This window comes from Dipodomys spectabilis, unplaced genomic scaffold (assembly GCF_019054845.1).
Source record: "Dipodomys spectabilis isolate Male_0828 unplaced genomic scaffold, ASM1905484v1 ptg000547l, whole genome shotgun sequence".
In the NCBI taxonomy this organism is placed as follows: domain Eukaryota; kingdom Metazoa; phylum Chordata; class Mammalia; order Rodentia; family Heteromyidae; genus Dipodomys; species Dipodomys spectabilis.
In genome coordinates, this window is record NW_024871224.1 from 119825 (window position 1) to 141470 (window position 21646).

At 35.1% G+C, this 21646-nt stretch overlaps 1 non-coding gene across 1 annotated transcript; it reads right to left on the reverse strand.

Annotated features, from left to right (window-relative positions):
- Positions 1–14983: 14983 nt before the first annotated feature.
- Positions 14984–15090, reverse strand: LOC122099937. The gene has a single exon (XR_006146045.1). It is a non-coding gene; the product is annotated as a U6 spliceosomal RNA (small nuclear RNA).
- Positions 15091–21646: the final 6556 nt, after the last annotated feature.

A 21646-nucleotide genomic window follows, 5' to 3' on the forward strand; every position in this document is an offset into this window, starting at 1 on the left:
TTATCTATAAAACACCAAACTCAGGATTTCTTCTGAACTCTCTGAAGAAAGAGAATACAATGACCAAGCAATAGGTATCACGCATATTGTCAATCTGCTAGCTCTCTCTCTGATTAGAAAATAATCCTGCCAGGGCACATGCAGATGATTTATGCAAAATGTTTTCCAACAATTCTTGTTGTTATATTGCATTTATTTTCCTCCTCCTGTCTCCCCTCTTGCGGCTCTTCCCCAGGGTCCTGTTTCCTTCTTCCTTCTCTCCTCCCCTCTACATTTTCCCTGTTCCCTCCTCTTCTCTCTCCTGCTATGCACTTCCTCTGCTATTATCCCTTCCTCCTCCTTTCCTTTCCTCTTTCTCCTACACTTTGACTTTCTTCTACTTCTTCTTTATGGTCCTGTGGGTTGGACTCACACTAAGCAGATGCTCTGCTGTTCGCTACATTCCTCCAGTCTGGACTTCACTTCAATGACACTCTATTTCTGATTTTCTTTTAAAAAGCAAACCCAGCAAAGACTTTTGTTTCAGAATTTAATTCATTGTACATATTTTACACCATAAATATGTGCTACTTCATACAGTGAGGCTAATAGGTTTGATTATGCTTTGGGCTTCAAATAAACTCATCAGAAACAATGTGTTTGAAGGCAATCTAATGTGATCCTCTGTTGCTACCAAATTAATGAACTGGTTACTTTGTATCTTGCACAAGTACTTCTATATTGCTCCCAGTTTAGTGAGCTGTCACTTTGTGGTAGCACCACAGTAACACTAACGCAAGGATTGCTGGGGATCAGAAGATTAAGTCCAGACAGGAAAATCCATAAGATATGTATCTCAAATTAACTACTAAAAAGCCATAAGAAGACCTGTGGCTACGTGGTTTAGTGCCTTCCTTGCACAGAATAAGCTGATGACAGGAGCCAGGCCTGAGTTGAAGACCTGTGGTAGGTGCACACACACACACACACACACACACACACACACACACACACACACACACACACACACACACAGAATTTCCCTGCTAGAGGAAGTAAAAATAGCTCTTTTCCCAATAACATGTCTGAGTTTTTAGCCTATGTGTTTGGATATTTTTGAAAGTTGTATTATTAACTTACCTAATTTTAACAAATGACATCTTGTTCACTATTATTTAATCCTGGTTGAAAAATATTTTAAGACATATTTTCATGTAGAAATTTGAGTTTGTTCCCCAAAATCGTGACTGTCCTGGTTTATAAGAAATAATTGTGCTTTTACTTCATTAGTTCATAAATTAGAAAAGTAACCCTAACTCTAGAACCAATTGCCTTTGGATTCTAAAAGCCACACAAATACGTAAGTTTTTATTCATCCTATCTTTGATTCAGCTCATCTTTCTTAAAGTAATTCATAGTTTTACTCAATATCTTGCCATTTTTCTAACCCGAACCCTAACTGGAACATTCAGGATAACCTCACACTAATCATACCCTAATCCTAACATTATTAGCAGTTTCCTATTTCACATTCATCCAAATTCTAACTTGATGTATTATTCGAAGATTTACTTTCAGTTGGACCCTAAATTTTCCATTTCCCTAATACTAACACTAACCCCAGCTGGAACTGCAACCTAACTTTCACCCTAATGTTTAAGAAAAAGACTCTAGTTTTTATTCATTCTAATGAATACTCCAGTTTGCCCTCTGGAAATGAGTTTCAGTTTGCCCTTATTCCCAAAAGTTTCCTGACTCTACTGCTGAAGCGATCTTGTTCCCTAACATGATCCATTATATTACTTTTCCTCACATTTTCTTATCAGGAAAGACACTGTAGTTTCCATTGATTCTACCTTTTCCAAAACTTCTGTTCCCTAAAACAGTTTCAGATTTACTTACCATCTTGTCCATTATTTAATGCTAATTCTCAACCTAAACTTGGCTGGAAAACTCTCATTAATCATTACAAGAATGATCACTGAGAAATAAATATAATGATAATGCTCTAGTTACTAATCAGTCCCACATTTTTGCTTCTACTTGTTAGTGAAAACTGAATTTTCTTTTTTTTGGTCGGTCATGGGGCTTGTACTCTGGGCTTTGTTGCTATCCTTCAGCTCTTCAGCTCAAGGCAAGTGCTCTACCACTTGAGTCACAGCGCCACTTCCGGTTTTCTAGTGGTTTATTGAAGATAAGAATCTCATGGATTTTCCTTGCCAGGGCTGGCTTTGAACTTTGATCCTCAGATCTCAGCCTCTTACAGGCGAGAGCCACTGGTGCCGGGCTTGGAAACTAAATTTTATAGTAAAGTCTTTCCTATTCATAACACTAATCATAATCAGAACAAAATACTGACCCTAATGTTAGTAAAATTATATGTCAATACTAACATTAACACAAGTAAACTAGTTTTCACTCATCCTAACTTCATTCAAATAAGCCTTCTAAACATAAGCTTCAATTTTTTTCCCAATATCTTAGTCATTTTCTAACCCTAAACTTTATCTTTCTTAACTGGAACATTGAGAAGAACCATACACCTAATTGTAAGTTGATTCTAATATTAATAGCAATACTCTAGTTCACATTCATTCTAATTCTTACCATGCTTATTCTAAAATTTACCTACAATTTGAGCATCATTTTTTTCTCCTACACTCTAACCCTAACCATGTCTAGGATCTTAATGATAACCTTGACATTAATAGTATCCCAATTCTAAAATTTATGTAAAATGCTTGCTGTGTCATCCTCGCTGAAATTCCACTTGTAATTCTTCAAATAAATTGCAGGTTTTCCTAAACCCTACAGATTTTCTCACTCTTAACTCTGAATCTATCTTGTTCCATAACAGGAATCATTATACCGATTGATCTCAAATCTTGATATTATGAAATACACTGTACTTCCATTATCCCTGCTTTTCCTGAATTCCTAGAACTTAAAATAAGTTCAGATTTACTTAACATTTAAACCATTCCTTTTTTTCTTTTTGATGGTCGTGGGATTTCGTCTCTGTGCCTGGGCAGGATCCCTGAGAACTAGGCATGGGCATGATCCTTTAGTTCTTTAGCTCGAGTTGTGCACTTTGCCACTTGAGCCTCAGCACCACTTTCATTTTTTCTGGTGGTTAATTGGAGATAAAATTCTCACAGACTTTCCTGCCTGGGCTGGCTTTGAACTGCAATCCTTAGAAATCAGCTTCCTGAGTTGCTAGGATAATAGACACAAGCCACCAGTTTAACCAATTTCTTTACTCTTTCGTCAACCCCCTTTAACCAGAAACCTAATCCTAATCACAATCTGAATTAACACCAAATGGTTAATGTAAGGAAAATTGTCTGGATTCTATTCAATTAGTCATTTTTTTGCTTCTACTTCTTCGTGGAAAACTAAATTTTACCTTAAAGTGTATCCTTCCCTAATCCTAACAAGAACTAAAATAGCATCTCACAATTAAAACCAAATCATATCTGAATGTTTAAAGTAACATAGACATTGGTTTTCATTCATTCTAACCTTGATGACATTTATTCTTCTTAAAATATGTTGAAATTTTACACAGTATCTTACATATTTTTCTCATCCTACTCCCAGCTCTAACTGGAACACCTTGCCTAATCCTAAACCTACAGATAATTGAATCATAAGGTTAATAGCAAGCCACTATTTCACATTTATCCTAACTCTTGCTAAGCATGTAGGCCTAAATTTTACTTGCACTTTGAAACTAAAAATTTTAAAGAGTTTCTCTATTTCCTGTCAGGTGTTGTTTTACATTATTTTTTAAAATTTTATTTTATTGTAAAGAGGCTTACAGAGAGATTACAGTTACATGTGTAAGGTAATGAGTTCATTTCTTGTTGAACATTGTTGCCCTGTTCTTTGTTATTCTCCCACCATCCCTTCCCTCACCCATCTCTCTAACTCCACCCTCCCCATGGTGTAAATTTCATTTTCAATATAGTGTGCTGTGAGTATCATTGTTGCAATAGGTCATCTTGTGTTGAACCTAAATTTTCTTTTCTCTAACCCTAATTCTAATTCTGTCTGGGATCCTAAACCTAACCATAATATACATATATATATACATATATATATGTATATATATTTATGTATATATATATTATAAAGTAATTCAGAAATTAACAAAACTATTGAAGTTTTTATTCATCGTTAATCCACTGTACATCTTGAATTAAGTTGCAGGTCACCTTAAATCTTCCAAATTAGCTTATATGTGCATATAAAAAGATGTAATTTGATGTGAAAAACAGAAGATTTTGGAGGAAGGAGTAATGAAAAGGAAATACAGGGAGTACAATCAAATGCTTTAAATATATTTTGGAAAGAGCATAATGAAACTGCCACTTCTAACAATTACTAACCATTAACAAAATAACTAAAAATTAATACGTAAATAATATACTGCCTTCTAGTGTTCTTTAAGAGAGCCATAATATGTCTTGTGAATAAAATGCTTATGTTAGATAAACTATGTTCATGCATAATTTATTTTATTATTGGCCAATTATTTAATTTAATCAATAAAAATATATCAAATAAGATTCCATGATAAAAATGTAAATAAGTTACTTAGCAATTATTTGTGAAAAAATAGTCATGACTTTTAAGAAACTAAATGTCTATTTCCCTACAAAGCACTGCTTTCGGTTTACAAATCTAATATTTCTACTAAGTTTAGAGATCATATTTGGCATGAAAAACAAGTAACTGTACATCTTATTTCTTGAATGACTGATGTTTGAAACATTATCTTTTATTCAAATGAATATTTAGGTCTACATTTTCAAAATAAATGCAATTTTATCTCCTTTCAGAACAAGTACTTTCTCTGCAATTAGATCTATGAGTATATTCAGGTATTTATACGCTAAATTTTCTATGTTTGTTATGTAGATCTACATATTCAGAATTACATGGTTTTTCTATTCACAAATGTCTAACAGGTGGGATTTTTGTTTCATTAATATAAATTATCTCTGGTTGTTGTGAAGGCTCCAGTAAGCAGTATGATCAAAAACATTTCCTGAATTCTAAATATTAAATCTAATCCTTTTTAGCCTTTGATAATATCATTCATTTTCTCTTCAGAGCAATTAAACTAAAATAAATACTACTTTTTAAACATTTCACTCATATTGTAAATAATATTAACATAATTCACACAGAGACTAATTATTTCAAACTCTCCATATTTAATGATCATAGTGTGAAGTATATCGAGAGTAGAGGGTCCTTATACTCAATAATACTTGTTGTTAAATTCAATTAAATCATATATCTGGATTTCTAATTTGGAGTTCAATCATATGGAAACAGGAACATACTAAGAAAAATGATTAATTTGGGACCATTTTCTTCTTAAAATTATGCAGCAAAAGTATCTCTAAGAAATATATTTTTTAATAAAATGTTTCAACCCTTAGTTAAAGTGCATTATGCTTTCATATAAAGTTTATCTCAAAATAGAAATTCTGCAACTAATCTAATGTATGTTTTCATGAACAAAATGCTATGACTTCTAATCTTGTTATGTGATTTTAATTATATTTTTGTTGTGACATGATTCCTATTTATACTTAATACTAACTTGATACAAATCATGCCCATGCACTCTAACTTACATAAGATAATATTCAAACAAAATTATCTTTCTTCCTATCTCCCACTGGGAAGGGTGAGGTGTTGAAATATATTAAATGAAAGCACTCTAAAAGAGAGTCTTTATGAAATGGAAATTTGTAACGAGAGGATGAGATCATGAGCAATTTCTACTTGGCTTAACAGGAGCTCTCTTTTTACAGCACTTTCTAAACTTTTAATCACAAAGGGAAATCCACAAAATTTGAAGTTCATATGAAGGAATTACATTCCTAAAAGATGTGGCAACCCTGCTCAAAAGTTTTGTCTCATCACTAGTTCTTTGTGTTTGCTGGCTGATCTATTTCTCTATCATATGTTTCATAATATTAAGCATATTAGTAATTCATCTGTGAGTACATAGCAGGAGACTCCTGAAATCACTGCTATTGCTGGGTAATATTCAGGAGAGAGGAAAAAGATTATATTACTCTCCAATTCCTCCCTTTGGCCTTCAATAAACCAATTAATTGTCAAAACAATCATGTAAGATGTTAGTTTACTTTTCTCTTTTTAAGTAGGATTAAGCAAGTGTTTTTCACAGTAAAAAATGATGACAGTAGTATCAGAACTCTGATATGAGTAACTTCTCCCTAACAAGCAATGCTCTATGGGCTGTAAATATGGAAGTCACACTTAAATTCTCTCTCTCTACAAACACTCACACAGACACAGACACAAACATACAGACACAGAGACACAGACACAGACACACACACACACACACACACACATACACATACACACACACACACACACACACACACACACACACACAGCTGCCACCCAGACACATAAGAGATCAGTTCAATTCCTTGGTAATGATAGTTGATTGATGTTTGCTCCGTTGGTTTTTCTTTTTTTCAGGAACTTGCCTGGACCTACATCTTTCTCTGAAATCAAGTCCCCTGCTCATAGTATACTGTGTTTATGTATTCATAGTATGTACCTGGCTCCTTCATGCCAATTAATAATACCCTGAATAGAGTATCCTCAAACTTGACATTCAAGTCAAACTCCATGAATTCATACTATTATTTCGACATACTAAAATTTATTGGATCTAGAAACAAAAAAAAAAAAACACCATTTTGTTATATTAATAGGAATTGACATCGTGAAAGTAGAATACTATTGATCAGGAACTGAGGTATGAGGACAGGAGTAAGTGGGAAAATGTAGAATACTGGATGTTTGTTAGAGATATAAAATCATCGTCTGTTGGATCACTTAGTGTAAACTTATCCTATATTGAAAGCTCAATTTACATATACAGTTTACCAGCTATTTGTTTACCCATCACTTCTGATCACAAATCCTCTTATGAATTTTTATAGTATCTTTGAATAAATCACATAGTTTGCATGTGCTTATCATCTTAAGGAAAAACAGTCTGCTTCTACATCTTTCGTCTATGTGAGGTACCCTTATTTTTGGTTTCTCTGTTTGCTGAATAAATGTATTACTGAAAACAAGATATTGACAACAAATCTGGGTTCAATTTTCATTTTTTAAATTTGAAACATAATATAAACTTTGTTGTGACTAGTCATTTTCTAAAACTGATATTCATGTACACTAATGTTTTGGTGCCTTTAAGTAAATTGAGACTTGATATGGTATGGTAGTTCTTGTGTCTAATTGACTTAACCATTAGATTATTAATGTATAAACAGGTGCATTGCACTTTTTTACTTTTATATATAAAATAGTCCCCAAGGATTTACTTTAAAGTGATAAGGGGGAGGCGGTTGTCTTCATGTTCCATAGTTTATATTTATTTCAGTAAAAGTACTAATAATACATGATGTATGCTGGAGCAATATAAAAGATGAGAACATATTTCTAAAGAAAATGGGTTTATTGATTAAAACAGAAAACTTTGAAATAGTCATGTTTCTTGGTTGAAACTGTATAAATTTCATATGAATGTAGCTCCAGATGAGAATCAGGAATAAATTCACATATTACTGAGATTTACATCACAATATAAGCAATATAGGTACTTTAAGGAATGGGTCATTCAAAGCACTAGATACCTGATGGATGAGGAATGGAATTGAAAATAGCAGAGGAAAACAATTCAACATGCAGATATTATGATTTTATAATACTAATATGAAAGAAATGGAACTTTTGCCTTTCTGAAGAAGAAAGTTTAGCCAGTAATTTCAATGTAAGTCTTCAGTTGTAATGAGTCTAAAGTCTTTTTCTCCAAGATATTCAAGAGTACTATGCTCATCTTCTGAAGAGTAAGTAATTATTTTAATTAACTTTGCTTAATATTAATTTACTTGTAGCAAATAGGTTAAAATGTCTCCTCTTTCTTTCAATGTAATAACATACATTTCATATTATTAATGTCTCTTCATACAAGCCTGAAATCACTATTTCAAACTAACACAAACAAAAAACAAAAATAACCTGATACAACCACCACAAATCCTAAATTATGTGAAAAAAATCAACAATATATAAAATATATCTGAGGAATAGGAAAAACAATGGCAAAATAACAACAGAAAATTCCCCTAGCTCTCTCTAATGAAACAGAGAATTAGAGTCCTAGCAGGTACTCCACTTCTAAAAAGTCACATCCAGTCAGTAATAACTATATATAGATATACAATTCAAAAGAAGATTTTATACTGTCTTCACAAGAAAACAGAAATATATGCAAAGGTGCCCAGCCAGGCACGTGACTGCTGTGACTGTGTTGGCCAACATATTTAAAAGCACAGCTGCAGTGTGGAAATAAAAGGTCCACATGGGAAAAAAAGCAGGAACAGAAGTGTACATCGGAGCCAGCCACATCCATACTCAGAGACAATTAGAGATACCATTGGGCAGCCCGAACTGTCACTGGAACCACAAGTATTAACATCACAACATCTCACCACAATTGATTTCTACTCCTACACTTAATGGTCTAGACAAAAACCTAATTCCACAAAAACAAATCACAACAGAAGATCCAAACAACATATGGCAAATCAACCAAGAACATAAAGAGTCACCTATTAAGATTATAGAGCCCCCAAAAGAAATCCTCCAAGTGAACACGGGAAATCAGAAAAATACAAGAAAAGTGATGTCAAGGTAGTATAATTCACACAGTAAATAAGCAGGCATTAGAACAGATAATTAGGTACCTAGAAGATAGTTTTCAAAATACATTACAATTACTGCTGAAAATGTGATTAATGAAAAGATACAAAACCTCTACAAGGAAATTTATTGAACAAGATGCGAACAACCAAAGATTAGCAAAATAATTCATGGAGACTACAAATAGAAAAATAAATTCTGAAAAGGCAAGGGAGTCCAAGGAAAAAATAGATGCCTAATTAAAAGATATGAGAGAAGATACAGCTAAATAAACAACCCTACCAACCCCCTCACCCAAAGAAAATAAGTAAAGAAAGTCCATACAAGGCCTAAAACAAAGCGTTATAAAGAGATAGAAGCCCTAAAAATGACCAATTATAAAACAGGGAAATCAAAAACAAAGTATAAAGTCTTCACAGCAAATAGATGACAAAGAAGATAATCTCAGGGGTAAAAGACCAAGTAGGTCCAATAGGAAAGAGGAAATAATCATTTAGAACAAATCCAAGAAATAAGAAATGATCTTGCCAGAACTTCATGACTCAGTTAGAAGATCAAATTTGGGGGAGATTGGTCTCAAGAAGGAGAAGAGCAGGAAACTAAATGGATGAGAAACATATTACAGAATTCTAGCAGAGAACATTCCAAACATCCAAAGAGATAGGCACATTCAGAAAAGAGAAGGCTTTAGAACACCAAACAGAATTTTAGAAGAGAACAACCCACCACCACATCATAATCCATTAGAGGATCATTAATGATCAAGGAAACGATTCTTAAAGCTGTCATAGAGAAAAGATTGATTATTTATAAAATATATACAGTCAGAATAAACACAGATTTCTTAGTTGATATGATAAAAAGAAGAGCCTGGCATGATATATAACAAACATTAAAGGCAAACAACTATCAACAGTGAATATGGTCCCAAGCCAAACTCTCCAACACATCAGCAGGATAGAAGTTAATCAAATATATCCTACAGAGAGAAGATCAAGAAGAACAGGAACTGGTTATATAAGATGAGAACTAGGTAAATATATTAAGAGTAGATAAGGCACAGCTCCTAAGAGCTCCTAAGAGAATTCACCCAAATAGATAAAATTAGAGAAAAAATGAGACATCATAACATAAATTAGCAATATTGTGAATGTCATGAGAGTACTTTGAAAACCATATACCAATCACCTGGAGAATCCTGGAGTAATTGATGCTTTCCTATACTCGAACTGAACCAAGAAGTGATACATAAGAAGTAATGAAAATGAAATGTCAATAAACAATTTCCCATAACAGAAAAATCTAGGACTCAATAGATTTACCGTGAAATTAAGGCCTGCAAAGAACTTACAATACTCAGCTCTAACACTTCAATGGAATAGAAAGGGAAATGGAATTATCAAACACAATCTATGAAGCTAGAATTAGACTCTTCCCCAAATCATCTAGGGACTCATCAAGGAAAGAGAACTATGAACCCAGCTTTTGATAAGCATTGATGCATAACTTCTCAATACAATACTCACCAACCAACTTCAACAATTAACAAAAAAAAACATGCTGTGATCAAACAGTATTCATCCTAGGATATGGCTGGATTCAATATAATTGTCAATAAACATAGCACACACCATCAGAAGAAGCAGGGACAAGAACCATATAATTGTTTATATGGTTGTAGAAATAGATTTTAACAAACTCCAATACCCCTTTATGATTGATAGGAACGCATGGAACTTTCCTCCATATAATACAGAGCATGTATAGGACAAAGAGAAAATAAGCATGTACCTAACGATGGAGGCATGAAGACATTAAAATCATGAATGAGAAAAGGATGTCCACTCTCTCTACTACTCTTCAATATAGTAGTGGACTTTCTAGCAAGGACAATAGGCAAGAGAAAAATATAAAAGGAATCCAAATATAAAAGAAATAAAACTATCCCCTTTCACAGAAGAAATGATACTTTATATAAAGGACCCTATAGCTTCTCCCCCCCCAAAGTTAGTAAAAGTGATGCTGATCTTCAGCAATGTAGCAGGGTATAAAACCTACAAGAATCAGTAGTTTTCCTGTGTTACCAACAATGGAAAGATCCAGGCTGAAATCCAAAAAACAACCTCATATGTATTAGCCTCAAAAGCAAATCAAATCTAAGCAAAACAAAACAACAATAAAACTAGGAATTAATTAATTTAACAAAAATGTGAAAGACTTCTATTGTGAAAACTTTAAAAGCCTAAAAGCGAAATTGAAGGAGATTCAAGGAAATGGAAAGTCTTTCAATGCTCCTGGTTGGAAGAATTAACATTGTGAAAACTGCAATACTGCCCCCAAACAATTGGCAATGCAATACCCATAAACATCCCTACAATATTATTCAATGCAATAGAGAAAGCAATCCAAATGTATTATTGAATTACAAAATTACAGTTGAAAGAGAAGGCTTAGAAATGAACTCATAGGCCTATAGTCATCTTACACACACACACACACACACACACACACACACACACACACACACACTGGAATTCTATTCACCCATCAGAAAGGATGACTGTTCACCAGTCTTAAGGAACATAAAAGCCTTGGAAAAATTATACTAAGAGAAAGGAATGCAGACTCGAGCAATATAGGTTTCATATATTCATTCATTCATGGTAGTTAGAAGGTACCTACAAATCTACAAGAGAGATTCTTCTATGGCTAGGGAGGTTGAGCATTTCTTCATGTGTCTATTGGCCATCCTTCTTTCTTCTTCAGAGAAGTTTCTCTTTAAGTCATTAGCAGTTGTTTCTTTGAGGATTTGTTGTTGGGGGATTTAATTTTTTGAGTTCCAAGTATATTTTAGATATGAGACCCTTGTCCGTTGCCCTAACCATAAAAGAAATACAAATCAAAACAACATTGAGATACTACCTCTCCCTAGTTAGAATGGCAAAAATCTAGAACTCTAATAACAACAGATGCTGGAGAGGATGTGGACAGAAGGGAACCTTACTTCATTGTTGGTGGGAGTGTAAACTTGTTCAACCACTTTGGAAAGCAGTGTGGAGGTTCCTCAAAAGAATTCACATAAAGCTCCCCTATTACCCAGCAGTCCTACTTTTGGGCATTTACCCAAATGTTTACAAACAAGACCACACTAAAGCTACCAGCACAACTATGTTTATTGCAGCATTATTTACCATAGCTAAGATATGGAACCAACCCAGATGCCCCTCAGTAGATGAATGGATCAAGAAAATATGGTATATATACACAATGGAATTCTATGCCTCCATCAGAAAGAATGACATTGCCCCATTTGTTAGGAAATGGAAAGACTTGGAAAAAATTATATTAAGTGAAGTAAGCCAAGCCCAAAGAAACATAGGTCCCATGATTTCTCTTATTTGCAATATCTAGTATATGTATGAGTCAAGCAGAAAAGGTCAGATAAGGTGATGTTAGGAAAATGAACCCTAAGATATGTATTTAAATGTTTTTTTTTCTTTCTTGCATTTGTTTCTAACGCAATTATAAGATTATTTCTTTGTTGTTTCGTATGTCCCTCCCCCACAGTATAACCCCTTCTTTCACTGTATTTGATCTCGGTATAATTTGTGGAGGTGAAGGGGAAAAACAAGTCGTTTAAGGATACAGGTGGACCTGTTGCAACAATGAGAAGTACAAGTTGTCATGTCGAAAACAAACTTTAAAATTTGTCGGCGGGGAGGAGGATTGGGTGAGGGGGGAAGAAGGATGGAAGGGATGGGAAGGGTAAACAAAGGAAAAGGCTACAATGCTTGATAATAAATTTACTCACTATCTTGCCCATGTAATTGTAACCCCTCTGTACAGTATTTTCACAATAAAAAAATAAAAATTAAAAAAAGAGAGAGTTTCTTCCTCCAGTTTGAATTGCCATTATCAAGAAAACTGACAGTAGCAAATGCTAACGTGAATATAGCCAAATGGGAACTTTATTACACTGTTGGTGGGAAATTAAATTTGTTCAACCATTCTGAAGTGCAGTACAGACTTTCTGCAAAAGACTAAACAGATCTCCCTATGACACAGTAATTCCTCTCATGGGCACTAATCCAATAAATAACAAACAAGCTCCCATTAAAGCTACCAGTATAAGTATGTTCAGGGCCCAGACCCAGAGTTCAAGGACTGGAAAAAAGTTACCACTGTTGGTATTTGTTTCCCCAAATATGAACCTTTTCACATAAGATACAAAATCTTTCTATTTGCAACAGCTAGAAAAGGACTTACTTGTAGTGGGTGATAAAATGTCTCCTTTGTTGAATGTTAGGAAAAGCTGTAGGCAGTCCAAGAAAACGGAAACTTTTTGTTGTTGGTGGTGGTGGTGTTGTTGTTGTTCGAGGGGCTTGAAGCCTGGGCATGGGCACTGTCCTTGAGCTCTTCAACTCAAGGTGAATGCTATACCTTTTGAACCACATTGCCACTTCTGGTTTTCTGGTGGTTAAATGGAGATGAGTCTCAGGGACTTTCCTGCCCAAGTTGGCTTTAAACAGCAGTCCTCAGATCTTAGCTTCCTGGGTAGCTAGGATTACAGCTGTGAGCCACAGTCACCAGGCAAAAATGGGGGATTTTTATAAAAGAAAATCCACCTCTTCACCTGTGTCTAAACCTCAGATATTACTATTAGAACACTTCATCCTCAACTCATTTGATCTGACATTTGTAAATTTTCTCTTTTCCTTCATGTGGAAATACTGCAGTTAATGTCAACTCAACTGTGGGACTGGATCAATTGTATGGTAATCGCTAGCACCTAAATCAAAAACATTTACATCAAAACAAATGAAACCCTCATTTCGAATAATTGCTTTCTCTTTTTATTACAAATATGTGCTTGATTACTTCTTAATGTGATATTGGACCTCCTAACAGAGTGATGACTTTTTCTTTCTCTTGAGCAATTGTCCTTCTTCCACATGGGTCAAATATTTAAGATTTCAAAAATTTCCATTGATAATTCATTAAGCTGACCTCTAAGAAAATGTGCATTTCTGAAATTGGTCTTCTCTGTTGTTCTTACATACACAGGCTTTCTATTATTTATTTGTTTTATAAGGAATTCTATTTTCCAATCTTTGTGTGACCAATTTTAGTCCCTCTGATCAGTCTTTCCTATCTTCTCTCAGGAGTCTTTAATTTCAGCCTGCCTCATAAAAAATGTATTAGTTATCAGCTAAATGAGTCCCAGCTTCAGTTTTTTGCCTGACTTCACGTAGGCTGTGATAGGAGCCTTGACTGGCCTTGCTTACTGGAGTTTTTTACTTGTTTGTTTTGTTTTTAGAGGTGTAGGATTACTAGTCAATGTATTAGCTTCTCTGGGCCTCAGTGATCACCTGGACTAGCGTCAATGGGTTTTTGTCCTAATGATACAAAAACAGCTGACTAAATTCCTGTTTTAATTGTCTCAAAATGAGGCAATCTGGCATCCTTGCAAAGCCATTAATCATATTCTGCTACCACTTACAGAAATGGTCTATCAATGCTTATCAATGGCTTTTCAAGGTTGACTGTAAAAAATGTTTATTTCTGTGTGGGAGGACCATATAAAAAACAAAAAAAATCACATCGTACATTATAAATACTTTAGAAACAACAGCAAGAAAAAAAACCCACTTGTGTCCCTATCTTGGGGTTCATTTAGCTTAACATCACCTTATCTATTCATATGCACATAGCTTTTCACCTTTTCTGCTTATCCACAACATATATTAATTATTGCCAATAAGGGATACCACGTGACTGATGTTTCTTTGGACTTGGATTATTTTAGTTAATATAATTTTTCCAAGTCTTTCCATTCTGTAACAAATTAGGCGATGTCATTCTTTCTGATGGATGATAGAATTCCCATACACACACACACACACACACACACACACACACACACACACAAACTCACAATGTTTTCTTGATCCAGTCATCTACTGAGGGACATTGGGGTTGGATCCATATCTTAGCTATGGGAAATACTGCTGCAATAAACACAATAGTATTGATAATTTTAATATGGTCTTTTTGCTGACTATTTAGGTGAATGCCCAAAAGTGGGATTGCTGGGTCATACGGGAGCTCTATGTGGAATCTTTTAAGGAACCTCCATACTGCTTTCCAAGTGGTTGAACAAGTTTACACTCCCACCAAGAATGAAGTAGGGTTCCCTTCTGGCCACATCCCCTCCAGCATCTGTTATTGTAAAAATGTGGAGCGCTTCTCCAATTTGTGTGTCATACTTGCACAGGGACCATGCTAATCTTCTCTGTATTGTTCCAATTTTAATGTATGTGCTGTTGAATTGAGCACAGAACATTTTTTATATATAAAGTGGAATTGATTTTCTTAAACTAGACAATTCAACAAAAAATAAGTTCAAAAGAATTGTTGTGAAATTTTAGAACCATGTATTTCTTACATAAGCACACATTTAAGACTAAAGTCAAGATTGATATGTCAAAAACAAAATAATTCCTCATATTTGTTGTTCAACAAATGTGTAGGAGGAGGAATTCAATTATTCTATACAAGGCACCTATCATAATGAACACTGCAGCAAGTGTTAATTTTTTTTTAAAGTTTTAATGTTTTAAATATGTTTAATTTGGGGAATTTGTTTATATGCCAAAATTAAGATTGTTTGGTAGGTCATATCACTTTTCTATAAAGTATTTAAGATTTATGGTGGCATACATATACTACTAAGTATGTACATTTCAGAGTTTATAGAAACCTAACTAATGAGAAGCTGCAAAATCTTTGTATGAAGAAACAGCGAAGAGTTAAGGCTTTGTTTTTTTTTTAATTAAGTTATTTATTTTATTTTATTTGTGAACATACTGTACAGAAGGGTTACAATTATATGGGCAGGATAATGCGTACATTTCTTACCAAGCATTGCAGCCTCCTCCTTTGTTTACCCTTCACGTCCCTTTCCAGCCTACCCCTCCGTCCCCAGTCCCAATCCTTCTCCCCCTCCCCCCCGCCCCCCCCGCACCGACGTTGTAAAGATCGTTTTCGACATGACAACTTGTACTTCTCATTGTTGCAACAGCTCCACCTGTATACTAAAACGACTTGTTTTTCCCCATCTCCTCCACAAGTTATACTGACATCAAATAAAGTGAAAGCAGGGATTATACTGTGGGGGAGGGACATACAAAGCAACAAAGAAATAATCTTATAAATGCGTTAGAAACACATGCATGAAAGAAAAAAAAATTAAAATACATATCTAAGGGTTCATTTTCCTAACATCACATTATCTGACCTTTCCTGCTTGACTCATACATATACTAGATATTGCAAATAAGGGAAACCAGGGGGCCTATGTTTCTTTGGGCCTGGCTTACTTCGCTTGATAAAATTTTTTCCGAGTCTTTCCATTTCCTAACAAATGGGGCAATGTCATTCTTTCTGATGGAGGCATAGAATTCCATTGTGTATATATACCACATTTTCTTGATCCATTCATCTACTGAGGGGCATCTGGGGTTGGTTCCATATCTTAGCTATGGTAAATAATGCTGCAATAAACATAGATTTGCTGGTAGCTTTAGTGAGATCTTGTTTGTAAGTATTTGGGTAAAGAACACTGCTGGAGGAATACTAATACCAAATTTCAAACTCTACTATAAAGCCATGGTAATCAAAACAGCTTGGTATTGGCATAAGAACAGACCTCAGGACCAATGGAATAGAATTGAAAACCCAGAAATGAACCTGCAGACCTATAGCCATCTAATCTTCGATAAGGGAGCTAAAACAATAGAATGGAAGAAAGACAGGCTCTTCAGTAAATGGTGCTGGCAAAGTTGGTTAACTACTTGTAGAAAACTAATGCTAGATCCTTATATATCACCCTGCACAAGAATCAACTCCAAATGGATCAAAGACCTCGAAGTCAAAGCAGACACTCTGAAAGCATTACAGGATGGAATAGCAAAAACCCTAGGTCTCCTTGGCTCAGGCTGAAAATTTCTGAATAGAGACCCGGAAACACAACAAATCAAAGAAAGTTTGGACAAATGGGATTGCATAAAATTGCAGAGCTTCTGCATGGCAAAGGACATAGCTAGCAAGATCAATAGAAAGCCCACGGATTGGGAGAAGATCTTTACTAGCCATACAATGGACAAGGGTGTCATGTCTAAAATATACTTGGAACTCAAAAAATTAAATTCCCCAACAACAAATCCTCAAACAAACAACTGCCCAATAAACAAGTGGGCGAAAGACTTAAAGAGAAACTTCTCTGTAGAAGAAAGAAAGATGGCCAATAGACACATGAAGAAATGCTCAACATCCCTAGCCATAAAAGAAATGCAAATCAAAACAACATTGAGATACCACCTCACTCCAGTTAGAATGGCAAAAATCAAGAACTCTAACAACAACAGATGCTGGAGGGGATGTGGACAGAAGGGAACCTTACTTCATTGTAGGTGCAAATGTAAACTTGTTCAACCACTTTGGAAAGCAATATGGAGGTTCCTCAAAAAACTTCACATAGAACTCCCCTATGACCCAGCAATCCCACTTTTGGGCATTTACCCAAATGTTTACAAACAAGACTTTGTTAATTACACATTTTCTGTTAAAATTTTAGGGCTTCCTTACTTTATATGTTAGTCAGGAACAAAAATGATTATATAAACCATATACAGATGATGAGATGAGACATAAATAGTAATCTTAGAGGGTAAATTTAAAGACTACTCATAGCCTATAAAACTCTTGTTGAACATCATAATCTTAGCCAGTTTTAATTGTACTGGAATATGAGAAAATAGTAAAATCTAATATGTAGTACACTTCAAATATTGGAAACAATGGTATTTGGTTTTTATTTTGTTAATCATTAATATTTAATTATTAGTTTTCTTTTATTTGTAGCATTGTTTTCCTTGTTGTAATATAATATAAGTTTTTGTAAGTCATCATTACGAGATACTTTGAGAATGTTACTGGGATGGCTATACCATTTTTTATTTTTATTTTTTATTTTTATTTTTTGTTGGTCGTGGAGCTTGAACTCTGGGCCTGGGCGCTGTCCCTCAGCTCTTCAGCTCAAGGCCAGCGCTCTACCACTTGAGCTACAGTGCCACTTCCGGTTTTCTGGTGGTTTATTGGAGATAGGAGTCTCACGGTCTTTCCTGCCCAGGCTGGCTTTGAACCACGATCCTCAGATCTCAGCCTCCTGAGTAGCTAGGATTACAGGCGTGAGCCACCAGCGCCCGGCCATACCATTTTTTATAGGTGCATGTGAATTTACAAAGAGCAAAATTAAGAACAAAATATTGATTAAAATTTTCTCAAGTAGAGTTTGAAACAGGAGTGTTGATAAATGTCCACACATAAATCTTAGCCCTAGGCTGAAGCACTGGTTTTACAAAGTTGAGGCCACAAAATTGAGAGACGGTTTTTGTGTTTAGTTTTTTGTTTTTGTTTCTGTTGGTTGTGGGGCTTGAACTCTGGGTCCTGTGTACTGCTCCTCAGCTCTTCATCTCAAGGTTATTGCTACCACTTGAGACACAGCACCACTTCCATCTTCCTCTGCTTATGTGGTGCTGAGGAATGTGGTGTTGATGGGTTATCATACATCAAATACCTTCAAATGTACATGTAGAGTCTAAAGATAGCAGTATGAATATTCTCATACAGCTCTTGTTTATCTGTTATGCACTTTCAGTATTATGATATTTCTCTCTTTCATTCTCTCTTATTTCCTCTCTTTCTCTTTCATGCTCCATGTCTGCTACTTAGAATTTCTGCTGGGCTACTATTATCCTTCAGGACCCACTGGGATTTTGGGAACATGATAGGGACCATCAGTTACCCTTGCATTCTTTAAGGGTTATAAGAGTGACGTGATATTATCCTTTGCCATTCTAAATGGCAAAACACCAGATCTAGGAATTCCTGTTCACTTTTAGTACTATTACAAATTTTCCTCATAGGAATCATTGGGATGGATAAGATACTTTTAACCTGTGTCCTAAAGATCTTTTCCTTTTACAAGCAACCCTTTTCTTTTATTATCAGTAAGTAACAAAAACAAAGCTATCCTATGGAAAGTAGGCTGAAGTTGTTCACAGGGATGAAAAACAAGGAAGTGGGGGAAATGAGCAAAGATCCTCATAGCAGTATATCATGTACACTTTGTGAGAATGACAATGTGCTGGGAAGTCTAGATTAAATCACTAAACACCTGAAATATATAAATATATGTACATATATTTATATATGTATATTTATTTATATATGCATATATGTGTGTATATGCCCTTATATATGTACGCATGTATATTGCTCTACATACAAATACACACATACATATACACATGTATACATGCACACATGGAGAAAGACGCATAGATACAGCCAACAAAAGTTTCACTACTTGTTGAATATGCCCTAGACGGAATGCTTGGAACCAAATATGTTGAAGATATATTTGTCTCTAAGAGTACTTTTAACACTTCTCTTATCTCTTAAAACTGGTAGGTTTTGACAGATTCGACTTGCAAATGCAGTACAAGTGATAGTAAATCACCGAGAAATCTCAGTAAGTATAGGTTATATGGTGTCTCCTTGCTTCCCACGGAATCCTTGCTCTTGTAGACACTCTCAACAACCAAAACAGTAGGAGAATATCCTGGTAATGAATAAAGTTACACGGCATCTTTCCTTGAGCTCTTTTCCAACAGCCAGCATCAATTCCTAAGGAATGAGTGAATCCACAGAAGACTGGAGCTCAGGTCAACATTTAACCAACCCATGTGATAAGTCTAAAGTGAAAAATGCTGACCGAGGTCTTGCATTTCCTGGCCACGAAAATAAGAAAAGTATTTGTAATGTATTAAAATTTGAGAATAATTGGTACCCTGTCAATAAATGTGTAGAATACAATTATACCAACTGACAAAAGATGCATTTCATTTGTGTGCTTTTGGACTTGGCGAGTAATTTTTGGTGTGTCTACACAAGTAGAATCAACATAAATCAAGCCAGCATTTCTTCATTTAAGATACAAGGAAAGGATACAGGTTGACCCATTGTAGCAATGAGATGTACAAGACACTCTATCTGGGGAGACTAAGACCACATGATGGGTTTTTCTACAACCCCCATTATTCCACCAACCTTATTCCCCTCTCCTCTTCACTCTTCTAAGGGTTAAAATATTTAATTCATATACTAATCCACCTCATCACCAAATTTGATTTAAAGGATTTCTGCTCTTGTTATCAATGTTTGTTTAAGGGTTGAAATTCTGTTTGTCAAAATTTGCCTTGCATTTTGTTTGGTATTGCCTACTATTCTGACATTGACCACGTGGTTTTATCATATTGGGAAAAAAATATCACTTTGTCACTGGAATTCCAAAAAAACGTATGGCTGATTTTCATTTTTTAAAAACCCAAGTGCATCTTAGAACTTTAGTTTAAAAGTGTGTGTGTGAAAACATGTTCAACATAATCTCATTATAAAAACTGTGTAGCAAGTTATCTTCTTCTATGTCTTGATAGTGATACTTCCTATCAAATTTGCTGTTTGTTAAAAGAAAACCTTTTTTCAAGGGTAGTAGTAAAAGGAATGAGACCCAGCTCAGCTCCTAGCCAGCTGTGATGAAAAACAAACCAGTAAGGAGGTAAGAATTGTCTTAAAATGTTTGTTCCACATATCTGTTTATGTCCCCGGAAACTTCGAGTATAGGAGATGGTATGAGTATGCCTTAAAAGACAGCTTGTAAATTAAGTTGGTAAGTAATTCTTGGCTGTGATTTAACATTAAAACTAGCATGTCATTCTCTATGTCCATCTAAAGGCGTTTCTTTAACGTATGTGTATAATTTTGTAAGTAACTAAACAGGAGTTTTGACAATTCATCTGAGGGAGGCGGTCTTGCCCAGATCCTGCCTGGACCATCCTACCTCCACCATGGTACACTGGACTCCTGCCTGACTTCATCACACACAGCTGATTCTTGGTAAAATACTGATTTAGATTTACAAACACTAAGACTCTTATGGGACACTCTCTGCAAACCTTACTCATCCTGATATGAAAAAGCCAGCTATGTTGTTATACTATTGAAACATGTATAGGCCAGGAGAGCCTCTCATACAATTTAGTTATCAGGTTTTCCAGGCATACAAGCTATGCTCAAACTCTCATCCCATCTATTGAATTTTGTCATTGCAGAGTTCTGGCAAGTATTTGTTGATCAATTCTTGGCAGGGTGCACATAAACTCTACTTGTTCTCACTGATCCCCTTGTTGCTTTAATTGGAAATGATAAAGGGTTTTTGTGGCAAAGATTGTAGTTCAAAGCCAGCCCAGGCAGACAAATCCCTGAGACTCTATCTCCCAACTAACCATCAAAAAGCCAGGGTAGATGCTGGCTCAAAAATTAACCAGCCAAATGCTAATGTGGCCCTGTGACTCAAAGTGGTAGAATGCTAGCCTCGAGCAGAATTGCTCAGGGAAATTGCTCAGGCCTTGAGTTCAAAGCTCATATCCCAGCCACAAGTACCTAGATCCCAGGACAAGGTGGAAAAAAATAAGAGGAAAAGATGTTACATCAGCCACTTTGTGCCTGCCCTTTCAAAATTAACCAGATCCAGGAGGTCAATAGAAACAAGTTGAGAATCTTGTCCATCTAATGTCCATATCTGTCTAACTCATAAATGCACAGGAATTTACATTCTTGCCTTTGTTACCTGCTATTTATAGGAAATGATCAAGGTCTCTCACCAGGCCCTTAACTACTCAAATCCAGCCCTAGTTTCTGACTGGTTTTAGGCTCATGATCCAAATGGAACTTTTCTGGTTTATTCCCTGGTTGTGTTTTCTGATGTCAC